Raw genomic sequence first — 8514 nt, 5'->3', positions numbered from 1 at the left:
AGTCACAGTGGCCGTACTAACAGTAGAAGAAGTCACAGCTCCATCATGGGCCCAGCCCATCCTCAACTTCCTAGTCAACAGAGAGCTGCCGACTGATGAGATCTCGGCAAGACTAGTGCAACGCCGAGCCGGAGCATATGCAATAATAAACAGAGAACTTGTCAAGCGCAGCGTCACTGGAGTCTTCCAGCGCTGCGTCGAGCGAGAGAAAGGTGTAGCAATCCTCAAGGATATCCACCAAGGCGAATGCGGCCACCACGCAGCCTCAAGATCACTTGTGGCCAAAGCTTTCCGCCATGGTTTCTTTTGGCCGACTGCTTTGGAAGATGCCAAAGAGATAGTCAAATGCTGCAAAGGATGCCAAGTCTTCAGTTCCAAGCAACACCTGCCGGCTTCTGCACTCAAGACCATCCCCCTCACCTGGCCCTTTGCCGTCTGGGGGCTGGACATGGTGGGTCCATTCAAGACAGCCCGCGGCGGCTTGACACATCTGCTTGTCGCCGTGGACAAATTTACCAAGTGGATCGAAGCGAAGCCGACGAAGAAGCTGAACGGCCGACTGCCGTGACATTCATTGCCGACATCACTACTCGATATGGCGTGCCGCACAGCATCATCACCGACAACAGCACAAACTTTGCCAAAGGAGCACTGGCACGTTTCTGCGCGACACAGGGCATCCGACTGGACTTAGCGTCCGTTTCCCACCCGCATTGAAATGGCTAGGTCGAGCGAGCAAACGGACTCATCCTCTCCGGCATGAAGCCCCGACTGGTCGTACCACTGGAGCGATCGGCCGGCTGCTGGCTCGATGAGCAGCCGGCTGTCCTCTGGAGTCTGCGTACTACCCCAAACAAGTCAACCGGCTTCACTCCATTCTTCCTTGTATATGGTGCCGAGGCAGTCATCCCAACTGACATCGAGTTAGACTCGCCTCGGGTCACCATGTACACAGAGGCGGAGGCCAAGGAAGCGCGAGAAGACGGCGTCGACGTGCTGGACGAAGGCCGGCTGTTAGCACTCAGCCGGTCCGCCATCTACCAGCAGGGTTTGCGCCGTTACCACAACAGAAAGGTCAAGCCAAGATCTTTCCAAGAGGGCGACCTTGTGCTTCGGCTGATCCAGCAAACAGCCAGCCAGCACAAGCTCTCGGCCCCTTGGGAAGGCCCTTTCGTCATCAGCAAGGCACTAGGCAACGACTCCTACTACCTGATCGACGCACAAAAACCAAGGGCACGCAAGAGGGATGATTCCGGCAAGGAGTCGGAGCGACCATGGAACGCGAACCTCCTGAGAAGATTTTACAGTTGAAAGCAGTATGTACCATGCTACCGTTTTTATTAAATATGAGACAAACGGGCCCCCGAGGAGCACTCGGGGACTTCCCTCCTTTATCTATGAATGACGAGCGTCATACTCATGAATGTATTATTACATTTGATTTTCTGTCTGGCACCGGGTTCGACTAGTCGGCCCGGGGACTGGCTACCTTAAGTTATATTAAAAGTTCTACCTGAAGTCAGACAAGTAGTGTGCCGGCACCCGAGCCCTCTCTTGTTGAAAGTCGCAGCTCGAAGAACCGACTGTCCGACTGGCAAGAGCCAATGGCAGAAAGGATGCCCACATGAAAAACGGCTAAGGACTAACGAACTTATATAACGCAAAGACGGCCCCCAACCATGCCTACCGGCTGTCAAAACAGCCGGCTGGCCGGCCTCCCAATCACTTCGCTATAATCCAACAAAGCTAGAGTACTTGCCCTCCCAAACACTTCCCCAGCCGCAGATTGCAGAGCAGCTGTCCGGCTGGGAAGGCGGCAACCAAGGGAGGGCGGCAAAGGAAACAGCCGAAGGATGAAAAGCAAAGAACAAGGGAAAGCCAAACACATGCATAATTATATTTACACATAAGGCCCCAAACAGGCCGGCAGTCAATATAGTTCGAGTACACCCCCAGTGGGTGGAATTGTGAAAACTTAACAAAACATTGTTCCAAGAATGGTGAAACAGAAAAATAGAGGCAGCAGACTAGACTAAGGGCACAGGAGGGGAGCCGGGCTGGTCGGAGGAGACGGCGCCGCCGGCTGGAGGAGTGGCCGGCTGGCGGGTCTCAGCTTGATCATCGCCGGCAGCAGGCGGCGCACCCACGCGTGCCTTGTTGCTGGAGGCACGGTCAAGCTGAGGCTGACCGGCCACTCCACCATCTGGCGCGGCGTCTTCATCCTCCTCCTCCTCCCCCTCGCCCTCGTCGCTGGAGTCGATCTCCTCCGCCGAGTCCTCACCGTCTGCCGGGTTCAGCCCGAACCACTCCTCCGGCTGGGCCACGCCGTTGTCGTCCACCTCAGGTGCGAAGGCGCTGGTGTCGGTGTAATCGGCAATCGCCGAAGCCCACTGGATGATAGCCGGCCGCGCCGGCTCCAGCTCGGTGTCGGCCTCCTGCCGCTAGGTGGCCAGCTGGTCCAGACTCAGCTCGGGATACAAGGCCTTGGCGAACTCCAGCGCCCGCCTGGCGCCGGACCGAGCCGCAGAAGCCTTCCAGGCCTCGAAGCGGCCGACCGCCACCTCCAGCCAGTCGACAGTCTGACTAGGGGTGCGGGGAATCACCTCACCAGGACAGAGAGCGGCCAACACCTGTGCCCCAACACGCTGAAGCCGGCGAAACATGCGATGAGCCGGCTGGAGGCGGGCCTGAATCGCCAAGAGCTGCTCCTCCAGCGACCGGCGAGCGTTTGGCGCGATCTCGGCGCCAGCCTGCCTTCGTGCCTCGCGGTGGGCCTCGACGACCTGGTTGACGGCGGTAGAGTAGCCAGGGAAGTACTCTGTGCAGGGAAGAAAGAGAAAGAAGAGAAAAACACCAAGTCAGAAAATGAGCTAAACGGCAAGCGGCAAGCAAGGACGAAGAAGAAGGCGGCCTACCGTCAACCAAGTCTTCGATCTGGCCATAGCCGTTTATCAGCGTGTGCTTCGCTTCGGCCCAGCTGGCCGCCTCTGTCTCATACTCGGCTTGGAGGGCGGCCTCGCTGTCCTGCACCGCCTTCAGGGCCGCCTTGTGGCTCTTCTCCTGGTAGGCCAACCTCTTGGCCATGCAGTCACGCTCCTGTGCCAAGGCGTCAAACTCGGCCTCCTTTGCACGGAGGGCGGCCTGAGCCCCGCCCAGCTGTTCCCTCAGACTAGCGTTGGCCGCTGCAGGGATGGCAGAAAAGAAACAAGTAATAAGTAAGAAGTCGTCAAGAAAGATCCGACCCGACTGCTCAGCAGTCAGCCCGAATCTCGGGGACTACACCCAGTGGGTGCGCTGACACGTCCCCACGTGAGATAAAAGACGAAGCACTTACCCCGGCTCTCAGACAGATCAGCATTCTTCTGGGTCAGCTCCCGAGCCTGGGAGTTGAAGGCAGCCGCGCGGAGGTTGTGGTAGTCCTGCAAGTCAGACAGAGGAGCGAATGAGAACAAGATAGCAAAACAAAGCCCGCTAAGAAGTTCCAAGCTGCCTGCTCAGCAGCCGACTCGGAACTCGGGGACTACACCCAGTGGGTACGCTGACGCGCCCCCACGGAAGAAACCAAGATCAAAAGAAGCAAAAATAGGAAGACTAACCCGAATGGCCGCCCGTGTCGCAAGGAACTCGTCATTGTATTTCCTCACCGCCGCAGCCTGGGACTGAAGGCGGTTCCGAACGTCCTGCGCTGCCACGTTCACCACAGCCGTCCCTCCACCCGGCATCCACCCCGAGCTGGCGCTGGCTGCCTCCACGTCCTGGGACGACGAGCTGGAGCCAGCGGCCTTCTGCGGGTCCGATGCGACTTTCCCCGTGCGCTGGCGCGATGGCGACTGGACCACCAGGTCCGTCCTCGCGGCCGGGTCGCCCCCGGCCGATTGCGCAGGCGGCATGATCGGCCGGCCGCCTCGAGCTGCCCCAGTCGGCGGGGCCGGTGCCGCCTCCCTCTGTGGGACGACGACGTCGTCCTCCCTCTCCAGCCCCGGCTGATCGCCGCCGGCTTCCTCTGGCGGGGGCTCTGGGACCTCGGGCGCCGCGACACGCAGAGGGGTGACGAGCAAGACCCCCTCCGCTGTCGCGGCGGCCGCAGCCTCCGCTTGGGCCGTGGCCGCTGCGTCGGCACGCGCCTTCGCCCCCTCCTCCTCCTATGCCGCCTTGGCGGCAGCCGCCCTCAACTCCTCCGCCTCCCGCTCCTCCCGCACCTCCCGCGTGTTTCACTCCATTGCCGCCTGAAGCTCGGCTTGGGGGTCCACGCGGCAGATGCTCCCAGATCCTCCCGGCGATCCAACGACGGAGGCGGCAACAACCCGTCGAGCGAAAGCGGAGCCCTAATTTTTTTGAGAAAGGGCAAGGATTCAGAAATCACCAAGAAAAGAAGAAAGAATGCACAAAGGAATATACACTTACGCCGACACCATCTGCGGCTGCTTCACCACCTTGCGGAAGCGGGCCGCCGGCCTCCGCATTGCGATGAAGGCGCCGCCCTGGGCCGGCACGCCCTGCATGCGGGTGCCCAGCTTAGATTGGAAGAACTCCCCCAGAGCTCGAGGGTGGGGAGAACGACAAGAAAGCATTCGCACAAGTTGACGAAGGCGGACAGCAGCACCACCGTGTTCGGAGTGAGGTGGTGCGGCTGGAGTTGATAGAAGTCGAGGAAGGAGTGGAAGAAAGCGCTCGCCGGCAAGCCGATGCCGCGCAGGAAATGCAAGCGGAAGACTACCCGCTCGCCTTCCTCTGGCTCCGGCGTGATCTCCTTCGCAGGTGCGAGACGGACCCGCACCTGGTCCGCGCCGGGCAACCGCCGCGTCTTGCGGAGGAACTCGATGTGGTCCATATGGACGTTGGAGCCGTCCCAGTCCCCGCCGTACTGCATGGTGGCGAGAAGCTAACGAGGAAGAGTGCGGCGGCGGAGAAAGCACGGCCCTGCGGCGGCAAAGCTGCGGGACGGAGTGAAGATTGGTGGGACGGCGCGGCGGCGAGGCGCTGCTGCGAGGGAAAGCAGGAGGAAGAAGATGGCAGAGAGGAGAGGAGCGTGCGAGCGTCTGCCGCTTCCCCTCCTCCCCCTACTTATAGCCTCGTGTGGCGATGCTGAGGAGGCGAGGCGTGGGGAGGAACGTGGTATTAACTGCGCCCACTCCCCCACGTCCCGCGATTATTGCACCCTAACGGCGTGCAGAAACCTCCGCCGGAAGACGTGCGGACAGCTTTGGGCCGCAAAGAATCCGCGCTTGGGCCTAGGCGTAGGAGTGGTGGGCCCTCGGCTTGCGGCGACGTCTTGTCACACGCGTGGGTTGGCAGGCTCTTTTCAACCAAGGGACGCCATGTGGTTCGCAGGCGGCGAGCGGCCGGCCCGCAGCCCGGCGCACGCGCCAACGGACTCCCACCTTCCGACTTTAAAAATTTCGCCAAGACGGCGCGCCCAACTGAAGCCAGCTCCTAGCTGCTGGCTCGTCAAGATAAGAAGCTGACCGAGCTTCTCGACCTCCTCTTGGCCTCGAAGCCCAACCAGCTTCGGGGACTACTGTCGGAGTAAATGGCCACGGGTAGCCTAACCGACTCCCCCTGGCTCTTCGAAAAATTATCAGGCCATTCAAACCTTCAAGCATACAGAGCATAGGGCCGCCTTCCCCCGGCCGGCTATCCCCATGGCTGACTCCCAGAAGGCGACCCAGCCTCAGGAACCTCCCCCAAGAAAGATACGAGATAGCCGACTCCAGGGAGCCGGCCCCAAGAGGACCGACTCCCAGAAGCCGGCCATGAAGAAAGCCGACTCCCAGAAGCCGGCCACGAAGAAAGCCGGCTCCCAGAAGCCGGCAAAGACTGCACCCACTAAGACTGTACCCACATAACGGCGATAGGATGGGGCGTGGCCGTAGTACAGCCCACTACCCCCGAATCCCGGAACAGGCATGACCACAGGGCGCTGTACGGGCCAGCCATCCCCCGTCCGGCGCGGCACTGTAGCCGTGTTGACCTCGACGGCACCCACGATAGGCGCCAGTACGGCCCGTAGGCGGCGGGCCCCTTTTGCCAGAGAGGCACCCGAAGGCGGCCTGGCCTCCTCTAGTCGGCCAGGAGTGTGGCCGGCTCCCAATAGCCGGCTACCTCCCTCCCTCGAAACATGTGCCTCATTAAGGAGACAAGACGAGGTAAGTCTACAGTGGGAGCCCGCTAGGCGGCGACACTGTAGCCACGCTTACCTCAACAAAGCTCTCGTCATCAGAGGCGAGGCGACAGTAACCAGCCGCCGACAAAGTCCCCAAGCGGTGGGGCCAGCCTGTCGGCCAAGAGGCCGGCAGCCGACGGGACCCACCAGTCGGCGGGCCCAAATGACCGGCGGAGAAGCCGGCGAGCATAGACGCTGACGGTTGGGACCCGTGCCCAGCCGGATTACCATTGTACCCCCGAGGGGTAGGCCTATATAAACCCCCCGGGACTCCCATGCAAAAGGTTGATCTCATAGAGTTTCAGACACCACATAGAGAGAAAAGGAGAGCTAGCCTTTCCCTTCTTCTTCCTCTAGCCAGACAGCTCAAGGAGCCCTTGTAGCTACTTGTATTGATGTAGTGATCATGCGGAGACCCGGCAGAGCAGGATTAGGGGTGTTATCTCCACGGAGAGCCCCGAACCTGGGTAAGATCCGCCGGCGTGCATTTCTTTGCCTCATCCCGTTTCCAGGCACCGGCGACGTCTTACTGGCTCCCACAATGATAAGCCACCCGTTGGCATATGTCGCACCTACCACACGATAGGCATCTCAGCCTTTTTCTTTTGTAGTTGTCTGTACTCAGACAAGTAATGCTTACGTTGCTTGTATGCTCTGAATGATGGGTCATGAGACCCCTGTTTGTATTAAATGCTATGTGGCTCTTCTGGGCCTTTATCTATATGAGTTGTCGAGTTATGTTGTGATGCCATGTTGTACAGCACATACTTGCATGTTATGCGTACGTGTAACGTGTATTGCTATGTGTGGGATCCGACAACCTAGTTGTCTATCCTTGGTAGCCTCTCTTATGGGCAAATGTATTCTACTGCTTCCACCGAGCCATGGTAGTCCGCTACAGCCCGGTTTACCGGAGTCCTGCTAGCCAGCACTACTGCTCCGGAACACTCAGACTGGCCGGCATGTGATTCACTTCGTTCCTGTGTCTGTCCCTTCGGGGAAATGTCATGCGGTGACATCCGGAGTCCTGCCTAGCCTGCTACAGCCCGGGTTCCCGGAGTCCTGTTAGCCAGTTGCTACAGCCCAGATTCACACGCTACTGACCGACATGCTCGATGTTGTTTCATGTATGCATGTCCCCGTAAGTTAGTGCCACTTTGGATTCACGACTAGTCATGTCGGCCCGGGTTCTCTGTCATATGGATTCTAGCGACACTATCATATACGTGAGCCAAAAGGCGCAAACGGTCCCGGGCCATGGTAAGGCGACACTCGTGGGAATACCGTGCGTGAGGCCGCAAAGTGACATGAGGTGTTACATGCTAGATCGGTGTGACTTAGAATCAAGGACCCGACAGCTTTGGTATCAGAGCCTGACTGCTTGTAGGATTACTAAGCCAAACTGGTCGAAGTTGAGTCTAGAAATTCTTTAGTTATATAGGGGAATTGATTGGGGAAGGGAACGTAAGGCTCTTTTTACTCCTTATACATCATGCCCTTCTGATCTGAGTCATCCTATCTTTCCTACGGGGTTAAGGAACTAGGCTTCCTCTTCCGTCTATCAGGATCACATGTTACTACTCCGTAGTCCCATAGGATTGGTTGATCAGAGTCATATCCCAGTTCGAGTACCTCCTGTGTAGCCCGTTTAGTAATATCTCAGAACCTTGAGTGATGATGTTGAGTATGGTGCTACCCCGTCTTTTGCAGAATGTCTCATTTTGAGCATTTTACTGCCGTTATGCTGCCGGAATTGTCCTAGGAGTTTGAGAGATACTAAATTTCCTTGTGCTATATGTTGCATCCTATAGTTGTTGTTGACCTCGTCCTTGGTTCCGTTTCTCAGGATGTCGTCAGTTAACCGAAGTTCTGTTGCTCGTTGCCTGAACCACGGAGGTGGTAGGGATGAGGGGGATCCTCCCGACCAGCCTTCGTTGTCAGAGTTCATGTTAGAGATGGAGAGGAACAAGCATGAGTCTAACCGCTTGTTAGCACGTATCGAGGAGAACACCGCACACCAGTGCAAAGAGTCAGCGACCATCTATGATTTCATTGGTCTGAAACCACCTACCTTCCATCATTCCATTGAGCCACTTAATGGAGATGACTGGCTCCGTAGTATCACTCACAAGCTCCGTTCCGCGAACATGGCTGAAGGAGACAAGATCACCTATGCTACATATCACCTGGAAGGTCCTGCTAGTTTTTGGTGGCAAAACTATGAGGCTATGCTTCCCGCTGGTCAGATTCCTACCTGGAGAGATTTCACTGAGGCTTTTCACGAACATCACATTCCTCAAGCCCTCATCGATCGCAAGAGAGAAGAGTTCTGTAGTTTCACCCAGAGTAAG

This window comes from Triticum aestivum, chromosome 7D, assembly GCF_018294505.1.
Source record: "Triticum aestivum cultivar Chinese Spring chromosome 7D, IWGSC CS RefSeq v2.1, whole genome shotgun sequence".
Taxonomy (NCBI): Eukaryota; Viridiplantae; Streptophyta; class Magnoliopsida; order Poales; family Poaceae; genus Triticum; species Triticum aestivum.
The sequence above is the reverse complement of the archived record's forward strand: the minus strand, read 5'-3'. Positions refer to the sequence as shown.